This window comes from Nannobrachium achirus (assembly GCF_963921795.1).
Source record: "Nannobrachium achirus genome assembly, chromosome: 4".
Lineage (NCBI taxonomy): Eukaryota > Metazoa > Chordata > Actinopteri > Myctophiformes > Myctophidae > Nannobrachium > Nannobrachium achirus.
In genome coordinates this window covers 59,089,688-59,100,259 of record NC_137813.1, presented here as the reverse complement: position 1 = coordinate 59,100,259, position 10,572 = coordinate 59,089,688, and positions in this window count along the sequence as shown.

Here is a 10,572-nt window from a genome sequence, read left to right as displayed (position 1 = left end):
CTCGGTATCTCTGTGAGTTTGTGTGGTTTGTTAAAGTAACAATATAACACGGTATATCGTCACTGGCGGGCAGAAACCTTGTATCTCCAAGTTTCAAATGTGTACGTTTTTTCGCGAAGTAAAGCCCCTGCTTCATCAGACAAGGCCGTCGCACAAAAGTAGTGAAAACAGCAGATCTACAAGCACACAACGCCTCGCGGGAAGCACACAACGCCTCGCACCGCGAGGCGTTGTGTGCTTGTAGATCGGCTGTTTTCGCTAGTTAAGTAAATCCTTTTAAATGATAAAAACGGTTTTGGACATACAAGGTTTCCACCCGACAACGACGATATATTACAGTATGTCCATGTCATCCTTTCGTGTAGCTGTGCTCTCAACTGTCTGTCTTGCTCAATAGTTCGGGATTTTTTTGAAAGACTTCTTCTTCTTCAAGACCGTGTTTATTCGCTTGAGTCCGGCTAACAGAAACACACGTCATTCCTCCAAGTTGTTTGCAAGGAATGGAACTTTTGAAATCTCTTGTATATTTTATGGACAAGAGCGAGAGCCTTACAGGCAGACGAGGAGAGCAATGACATCACATTGTAATGTTGTTGGCTGAAGGCACAGCCTCACTGGTTTCACCCCTAGCCACTTTCTACCTGACCTACCTATTTTAGGCATGTCGTTATTATAGACCAGTGGTTCTCAACCTGTGGGTCGGGACCCCCAGGCGTGTCCCCAAATTATTTCGGGGGGTCCCCAGATGATTAACTTAATGTGCAACAATGTTTTCTCTCTCAACAGTAAACAAACCAACATAAAGTTTAAGTTTATAGAGGGTATCTGCACATTTCTAAAGTGACAATTCAAGGACTTTTTAACTCATCCAGTGCCTATCCCGAACTAGTTTGGCTTTATTTCAGTCCAATACAACTTTTTTTTTATTAATTGACTTACCCTGAGCTGCTTGTAGAGTCGTGGGTGGTCCTGGCTCGCTAGCCGCTAGCCAGTTAGCCATTTTACATGGTCCGACGATATATTCCATTAAAAATGGTTTAAAATACATTTTTGAGACCCCCAATGTTCACCAAATGTTCAGCGCCGCTTCCAGAACGTAATCCAGTGTGCCTATCCCGGACATGTTCGGCTTTTTTAATTAAATGAATAAAATGATCCGAGGCCTTCTGAAGCCTCGGCCTAAATTTTCAAGCTAGTGTCCCCAATCCGGGCAGCCCCATGCCGGCCGTTAGCCGATAACGCCGCCGCGAATCGTCGCCGAATCCAATGAAACACAGCATCTTTGAAGGGCCATATCTCTGGATTGTGTTCTTAGGTTGGTGTCGCGAGGTTTATTTACGGCGAAATCGCCGAAAAATGATCTTTAAAATGACAAGATGGGGATAGCCATTCTGTTAGCATTATCCTCCGGGAGATGTCCATGACGTGCATGAACGTGCATACGTGAGGTCTTGGAAGGTAAGGTCCTGGAAGCTATAGCGCTCGCCTATGGGAGATGCGCTGGCATTCTATGGCCCCTAGAGGGCGCTGGCGCTCAACGAGTTAATACCTCTAAAATGACAAATTAAACATTGGCCAAATTGTCAAATATAGAGGCAGACATTTTGAAAATAGCTGATCTACATGCTCACAACGCCTCGCAACGCGAGACGTTGTGAGCATGTAGATCTGCTATTTTCACAATAGAACCGTGTTATACAAAATACAATGCCTCAACTCTTATCGCTCGTCAGGGTGGGGGGGTCCCCAGTTAAAATATGATTATTTGGGGGGTCACGGCCTGAAAAGGTTGAGAACCACTGTTATAGACACCAACACAAAAATAATAATATGTACAAAATCACAACGCCTCCTAATATAAGGTGGCTACTGCTATTTTTCGTATGATGAATATAGGGCTAAAAGTGTTGAAGCTTTTTCCACTCGCTTGCTTTGATGTTTAAAAGCACTTAAACTGTTCATGTGTAGCTGTGTGGTTACTGTCCAAGTAATGGGATATTAAATGTGTACTTGCAAATTGTTAAGCGTGCGCTAACAAATTGTATTGGATCGAGTTCGTATTGATTTCCGGAAGCCACTGGTCGATTAATGACCAGCATGGTATCAAAAAGTAACACAATTCTACTATACTGCGCCAGAGAGAGACTGAAGGTCACACCAGAAAGAGAGAGACATGGAATTCATTGAATGATTAATTGGACCTGTAGTTAGCACTTTGACTGAATTGTATAGCCTGTGTGTGTGTGTGTGTGTGTGTGTGTGTGTGTGTGTGTGTGTGTGTCCGCGCGTGCACGTGCGTGCGTGTGTGTGTGATCGTGCGTGTGTGTGTGCCACAAAATTAAAATATCCTTACACGTTATAAATGATAGCTTTCTTGTTGCTTTCGTTTCAAGTACAAGGATGGTGTTTGAAGGTGATGTGATGTATTGTCATGCGTCATGTGTTTTAACTATCTTTGAGCCCACTCTCCCCGGAACCCACTAGTGAAAATAGCCGATCTGAAAGCTCACAACACGTCACATTGTAATGCATTGTACATGAGCTTGTAAAGATTTTCTATTTTCACTTTTTCTTCAAATGTTTTTATTTTATTCATGAAATTCTTTTGAAACGGTTTAGATTTTCTTTCTTTTTTAATTTATGAGAAATGTAGATGAATACAAAACCATGGGGTTTTCTTCCAACATCCATACTTTTTTGTCATTTTGGAGTTTCGTTTCATCATAATACAGAGATGATATCATTCCATGAGGAGGAACTAGAACACATGAACATCTGGGTTTTTCCTCTAAAACAGAATTATGTGAAGGTCAACATTATAACTTCTTGTCATGCTTGAAATGTGAAAACACAAAAATCGCCCACAAAAGTTATATAAAGCTTGTAAGCTCCTGCTGTGCATGAAGATCAAAAATGAGCTTTTGGCAGCATCTGACTGAAAGTGAATAACTGAACTATCACCTTAATAAATCACCTATTGTACAGTGTATACATAAAAAACTTAACATAGACATTATAGATAAACTATTGTTTTTCATAGATTTTTTAAATCTTTTTACTTTCATATTCAGATTTTGGAGGTATTTTACTTGGACATCATCTTTGTGCTGTGTCTCACCAACGTAAACATTATTAGCTGCAGGTTCAAAGTTCATTCAGAAGTGTAGAGAACACAAGTATACAGGCCAGTGTTAAATATTCTTTTGAGCACATTTTCAGACGCACTCACGCACAACTGGTGAATGAATTAAAGCTTTTTGATGATCGAGTTGGTCATGTCCACCAATACATTCCGGGCTGTTTTGAGCCACAATGATATATCAGTGTTATAGAATAGAAAACTCCTATTCTAGCCTTGGTTTTTCATAAATGAATGTCATACTTGAACATTATACTACACAGTTTCACACAAAAGTAGCAGATCTGCAAGCTCGAAACACGACACTGCTACTTTAAATTTTAATCCTGAAAGGCGATAATTCTGCAAGTCGTTCCATTTTTGTAGACATTTTGTGGACAATTTGATTAGCAACAGCAGAGAGATCTAGAGAGGGGAGAGAGAGGAGATAATTCATGATAAGCCTGATTCCATGCCGAGCAGGGACCGGGGTGCAGCGGCCCGGAACTAGAACACCCCATAACGCATGGTATTTTTCCTTGCTAAGTGTCAGCAGCAACCAGGGAACCTAAGACTGGCCCTGTGACCAGTATCATTTCACTTCAGTAAAATCAACATTGTTGAACTGAATGCCAGTATAGAGAAAGAGAGACAGTATTATTAAAGTGACGCTCCCTAAACAGCAGTAACATCCAGTGTATAGGTCTGAACAACTCAGACCAATAATGCTGCACTTTTGAAGACAGTTTTTGTCTGTGGTTTTGTTGTGTGGTTCAGTGATGCTTTGCTTTGGGTTGCCGGATGAGTGTTACTATATGAGACTAAATAAATGGCTATTGTTCACATGGAGGAGTCTTGTATTTCTGTCTCTACATCAACCAGGTATTGTCTTAAGTGAGGTTAAGCAGGTCTCTCCACTCCCATTTGGTCACCTACTCACCTTAAAATAATGGCCTACGTAATTTTTTAAATGTTTTTCAGGCAATATATTACTATATTTTTGCAGTCACCTATGCTGGTCACCTGCTAACAGCTACAGGTGCCAGACATCCCTCATGGATTTGACCAAAATCAACAGTGATAATGCTGGACTAGAACTTGCATGTCTTCCCTCAGCTGCTCACTCTGTCTCACACCATTCCTTAAGAACACTGCCAGAGGCAATGGCAGCTGCCATACCTTAGCTACAGGGGAAAATAATAAAATGAACTGTAATTGTAAGGGCATGCGTGCAAGACACCAGTCATGTTGCCATACCTTACAGTAGCTCTTTCAGAGACACATATACTTCCCACAGATTACACACACCCAAAGTGAGTTTGAAAACATGACCAACGACAAAAAGAATCCCAAATACAACAATGTGCAAACAGAACACAGAAACAAGATTTGTGAAGAATGGAACACAACCACCAGAGGAAGCCTTTATGACCAAGGCCATTAAATACCAACCACTGCTACGTACCATCTCAGAGCTGGGCTACAGGTGCAGACTATTTTTTTTTTAAATATTTGGCAGACTTGGCAGCCTAAGACATAATAGTCGAAGGCCTTAGGGTTTTTTCGTGCTAATCAGTCTAAAAGCGCCATATTTTGCATAGATGTAGCCCAGGGCATGCTCTAATGATTTAGCTAGGGCGCCCGAGTCGGCGACCTTCGGGGTTGCCACAGCGGCCAAATCAAGTTGGGCTCCCATCGACCTAACCCTTTTTTTCTGGGTATTTAAGTAGGATGTGAGGGGTTTGTCATGATGCTGAATCCATTGCAAGCATTTGTTTTGCACAACTTTTCATCACTAAACCATCGTTTTCTGGGGCCCTAGCTAAATCATTAGAGCATGCCCTGGGCTACATCTGTGCAAAATGTTGCGCTTTTTAGACTGATTAGCACAAAATGAACATTCCATCTCCCTAAAGCCCCCGACTAATACCCAAAGACTGGTTGTTTTGAGGGCTTCAACAACGTGGGATGCCCAAAAAGAGGCAAAAAGGCATCTTATATGGTGGACAAGGGGTTGAATGTTACTTATACCCATAGGGTACTGAGTGATTGTATCATGAGGACATATGGCATGATTCTGTTTATGTAACCTTAGCTGTACCTTTAATATTTGTCTTGCTTTCCTTGTATATGAATAACTGTGTGTGCGTGCGTGCGTGTGTGCGTGTCTGAACTCGTTACTATCACCATCAGGCACCATCTCACGCACTGTCACTGTCACACCAACATTTAGACAAACAGTGAGGTGTCATTTCCTGTATGTGTCCTGACTTTCACAGAAATTCTCTACACACAGAAGCAAGATTTGTGAACTGTTGCAAGAAGGCTAGAGAATGGAACACAACCACCCTAAGGACTACAAACCATTGAGCGACATCTAGGACTACACTGCACATACAGTATGAAACAGAGCTGCTACCTTCAAACACATTTTAAATCTGAGTTTTTATTTTTCTTATACTATTTAAACCGTATTGAGAAAGAAAATGGTGCTATTGTTTCCAAAAGCTTTATGTTTTTATTTTATTTTTACATTTGCTTTGGCAATGTAAACGTACGCTTTCTCATGCCAATAATGTACATAGCATATATGCCATGACAGAATAGTGGAACTCATAGAAAAGGACACATCAAACTATCATACAGTGAGAATGTACACAACTTCCTGTGTCATTCCATCCATGTTTCATCTCTGTGATCTGATAACCCAGACATATTTACATCTTTGATAGCTAATACACCAGAACGTTGTGGTTGATGAAGAGTCCAGGGAAGTGTCTATTAGAGATAGCCTGCACCTTTGACCCTATAGCCTATGAGAGCAGTGTTTCTCAACCACTGTGCCTGGGGACCTTTGGTGTGCCCCTGAGAATTTATCATTTTAAAAATGATTTAAACTAGTGAAAACAGCCGATCTACAAGCACACAACGCCTCGCGGTGCTTGTAGATCTGCCGTTTTCACTACTGTTGTGCGACAGCCTTGTATGACGAAGCAGGGCTTTACTTGGCGAAGAAACGTACAAATTTGAAACTTGGAGATACATGGTTTCTTCCCGACAGTGACGATATTTACACCCCCGTATTATGTCGGTGTGCCCATGGATTCTTGGGACATGAAAAGTGTGCCCATGCAGAAAAAAGGTTGAGAAACACTGGCCTATAGAGGAAGCATTTCCAAGGCCATTAAATACCAACCACTGCTAAGTACCATCTCAGAGCAGGGACATATAGTCTACTTGCCAGCCCATAGAGCCCCATTGTGAACCCGGACATATTGAGTACAGTAAGGTTTTATGTTAGAAATGTTGAGTATGGGTCCCCAGCATGTAGAAACTGCCAGATGCTAACTTGCATATGTTGAGCAATTTTCATAATTTGCATAATTCGATTTATTTAGCATAATCCCCCATAATAATGGATAATATGTCAAAAACTGATTGGCCGATTTGAACAATATTAGAGTGGTTTTGGGGGTTATTGAGGATGCTGAATCCATTTTCTAAATTCAAAATGGCCGTTTTAAACCGGAAATGGCCTTATACCAACTTAAAGTGGGTGATTTTGATACTTTTTTGTTGATTTTCCAGTTGGTATATGGCCATTTCCGGTTTAAAACGGCCATTTTGAATTTAGAAAATGTCAAAAATGGATTCAGCATCCTCAATAACCCCCAAAACCACTAATATTGTTCAAATCGGCCAATCAGTTTTTGACATATTATCCATTATTATGGGGGATTATGCTAAATAAATCGAATTATGCAAATTATGAAAATTGCTCAACATATGCAAGTTAGCATCCGGTAGTTTTTACATGCTGGGGACCCATACTCAACATTTCTAACATAAAACCTTACTGTACTCAATATGCCAGGGTTCAGATTCTGGCAAGTGGACTAATAGGTGCACAGACTATTTGTTTTTTATATTTGGCAGATTTGGCAGCCTAGATATACCCACATATTGGTTGTTTGAGGGCTTCAACAATGTGGGATGCCCAAAAAGAGGCAAAAGGGCTTCTCATATGGTGGAGACACAGGTTTGAATGTTACTTATACCCATAGAGTTCTGAGTGATATGCTTGCTTAGGCTACTGTATCATGAGGACATAATATGATTTTGTTTATGTACTGTAACCTTAGCTGTACCTTTAATATTTGTGTTTAGGCGGGTGCAGATATGGTTTGACCCAAAAAAAATTGCAACAAAAGGTTTCTCAATGGTTTATTGTAGTATCAGGTGTACTTAACAACATATCAAAAGTCTACCAAAATCTGACCACTAGAAATGCATATTTTCAAGATGGCCGCCGCCAGTTCCTTAAAAGACCATTATTCCTTTATTATTCATCATAGACAAATATTTGTGGTGTCAAACCTCATATTTTGATGATATAGGAATCCAATTAGCATATATAAATTATAGTCAAGTGATTACAAGTACAATTATGTTAAAACAGTTGGTTATAATAAGGTTATAAGCATATTTATGTAAAATTTGAAGATTTCCTAATGTAATTGGACATTTCTCCTTTTTCCATGTGCCATAATGTCCAGTATTGATGATTTCAGATATAAGTAACATTTTGTTAAAGCTTTCAGGAGATTTCTTTTGATACCAATAAGGAATAAATTAGTTATTACTGTGAGGTACTGTGAAATTAATAAAAACAGGGCGGCCATGTTATAGTCATTACATATACACATTTGGGAACAAATTCCTTACCAAGAAATGTCTTCACCATTGTGTTTGATAAGGTGTCTAGTATCACATAAAAAATATATAATGAAGTGCTGCAACCTTATACAGGAAAAAAATCTAAAGAATTGTAATTCTCACCTCAGTACGTAGCTTGTGATCAGTCAATCTAGAATTTCTTCATGATTATGAATTCATTAAAAGCATTAGTTTTGCACTGAAACCACTGAGAGTCACAAAACTGTTTCCTCTGGAGGGTCCCCCCAGGGGGGAGTGGATGTGTGTAGCAGGGATAGAATGCACATTGGGTGGAAAAGGGAGCATGAGGGGTGAATGATGTGACGATCAGTGAGGGGGGCAGTGTGGGAGTGTAGAGGGGATGTGGTGGCTCTCAGGTGGGTACAGGTAGGTTCTGATAGGTGTAGGTTAACTCATACCCTGCCAAAAAAGACGTTTTCTATAATAAAAACGTCTTTTTAACTATGGACCTCCCTGCCAGACGTCTTCTGGACGTCTTTTTTAAAAAAAGAATTAAAAAAAACAGTGTACTAGCCATGATCGCGATTGCGAAATTGCATGTTTAACCCCCATACCAACCCCATATTTCAAACATGGCAGCCATGTTTGTTTACATTTGAAGAAAACATAAGGGCTGCCTTCTCCTGAATGCCTGAACGGATTTCCAAGCGGATTTTTTTGTTTGAAAGCTGTGAAAAGCATGCACATGCATAGTGCATGATCTGTGCACGAATGTGTGCACCAGCGTGCACACTATTTTTTTAACCCTTTGTTGGCGGACCGGCAATATAAGAGGTCCCACTTTAAATATGGCACTGAAGAAGTTAAGAGGGGGTCTGGAAGCCTGGGATATCCTGTGATGTCCCCTTACCCCCTTTACATATCTGAAATGCTCCATACTTGAGGACTAAGCTGGGCCATCATGGGCTTGGAGAGGGAGTGTTTACTGGGTCTTGGCAGGAGTAGTTGAGGAGTGTGGCACGGATAGGGTTCAGATTGGCTTGTCACAAATGTTTTTTCTGGAGCATTTTAGCAGTAAGAGTGCAGATGGGACAGCTCATGACACGCTGTGCTTCAAGTCTTCCCATCTAACCAACTTCAAGGCCAACGCAAATCTGTGTCCTTGCTGCTATCTGACAGACAAGCATTGCTTTCTGCATACACCTCAGCTTTTTAACTGGAGAGGGTAACAGCCAAGTACCCTCTGAGTCACATTGAAAGGTCACTATGGGCTCCTGTTAATATTAATGGTCTTAGAAAAATACCAAACAACCAGACACTGACTCTCCTGTGTCAGCCTGACACACGGCCATGCTCCACATGGTGGTTTTACAACCACCAACACTGGGAACCGGCCTTCCTCATTATCTGACTATACCCACCTAGTCACCCACAAGGGCCTATCATGACCCGAAGGGCCACTTGGAACCAGTGGGACTATCAGTAAGCCAGGTGACACAGATGTCGGCCAAATGCATGATCTTAATTCCAATACCTTACTTGCCTCCTCCTCACTCCATCCTCCAGCATGATCTGGTTTGTGTCAAATGCTAAATTGTTTTTGGAGGAGCTGTGAGCCTCCTCCACATAACAACCCAGCTGTCTGACACATCATAACTAATTGTAGTACCACCAAAGTTACGCTAAGCATGGAGCGTTTCTTAAAGCGAACCCAATTGTGAGGATGGAAGTTTGCGTATTGGCTATTGCACCACTAAGGCCTAAGAACCACCACCACCACCAGGAAATGACACAACCCATTCTCTCTTACCGCCTATGGGCACTCGTCCTGGGCTTCCAAGTGCCCCACTACATAGCCCAATGGGACATATCTGAGACAGTTGTTGTTGTTTTTTCCCCCTCTGACATGGGGGAAGGAGAGAACTCATGTAACTTTGCACTTCAGTGCTCCAAGTGCCCATGGAGCTATCAAGATACCCTTACGCCCACACTCACCTGAAGGTCCACTAAACTCTTAGACGAGAGCATGCAGTCTAAAAGTGGTCTAATAGTGGTATAGATTTGAACGTTTTTTAGTTGTCTAAACTTAGACTAGACGACTAATAGACGTCTAATAGTTGTCTTAATATAGACGGTCTACATTTAGACGACTATTAGACGTCTATTAGTCGTCTAGACTAAGTTTAGACGACTAAAAAACTTTCAAATCTATACCACTATTAGACCACTTTTAGACAGCATGCTCAGTGCTAGGCCTTATTCGCCACCTCTGCCTATATGCACCCAGTAGACAATTACAGTACACTCAGACAGTTCTGTCCCAACCTCCATACTCACCAAAACCCCTCTTTGCACACTCATACTGTTCCTAGAATATACACCTTCCTAATATATCAGAAAGTTGTTTTGAAAATCTATTTAATGTTGTTCATGTTTTGCCCCTACAAGATGACACTGTGCTTGTCTGCAAGAAAAAGAAAAAATCTAGTATGTACAGTAGGGGTGGAACTATGACATTTCAGTCTTGTTCAAGTGAAATACAAATGTAAAGAAATAACTATGTGGTATTTAATACATATTAAGTTAGGTAACTTGAAACGGTTGGCCCTTTCAGTGGGTTTTAATAGAGTCAAAGACACAATATTGGATTTCAGAATTATGTAATTGTATTTCTGCAATTTGGACAAGTCCAATGGATTCCTAGGCCACATAAACATAGGGTTTGACACAAAAAATACTTGTCTAGGGTAAATAATGAAGGAGTTAGAGTATTTTAA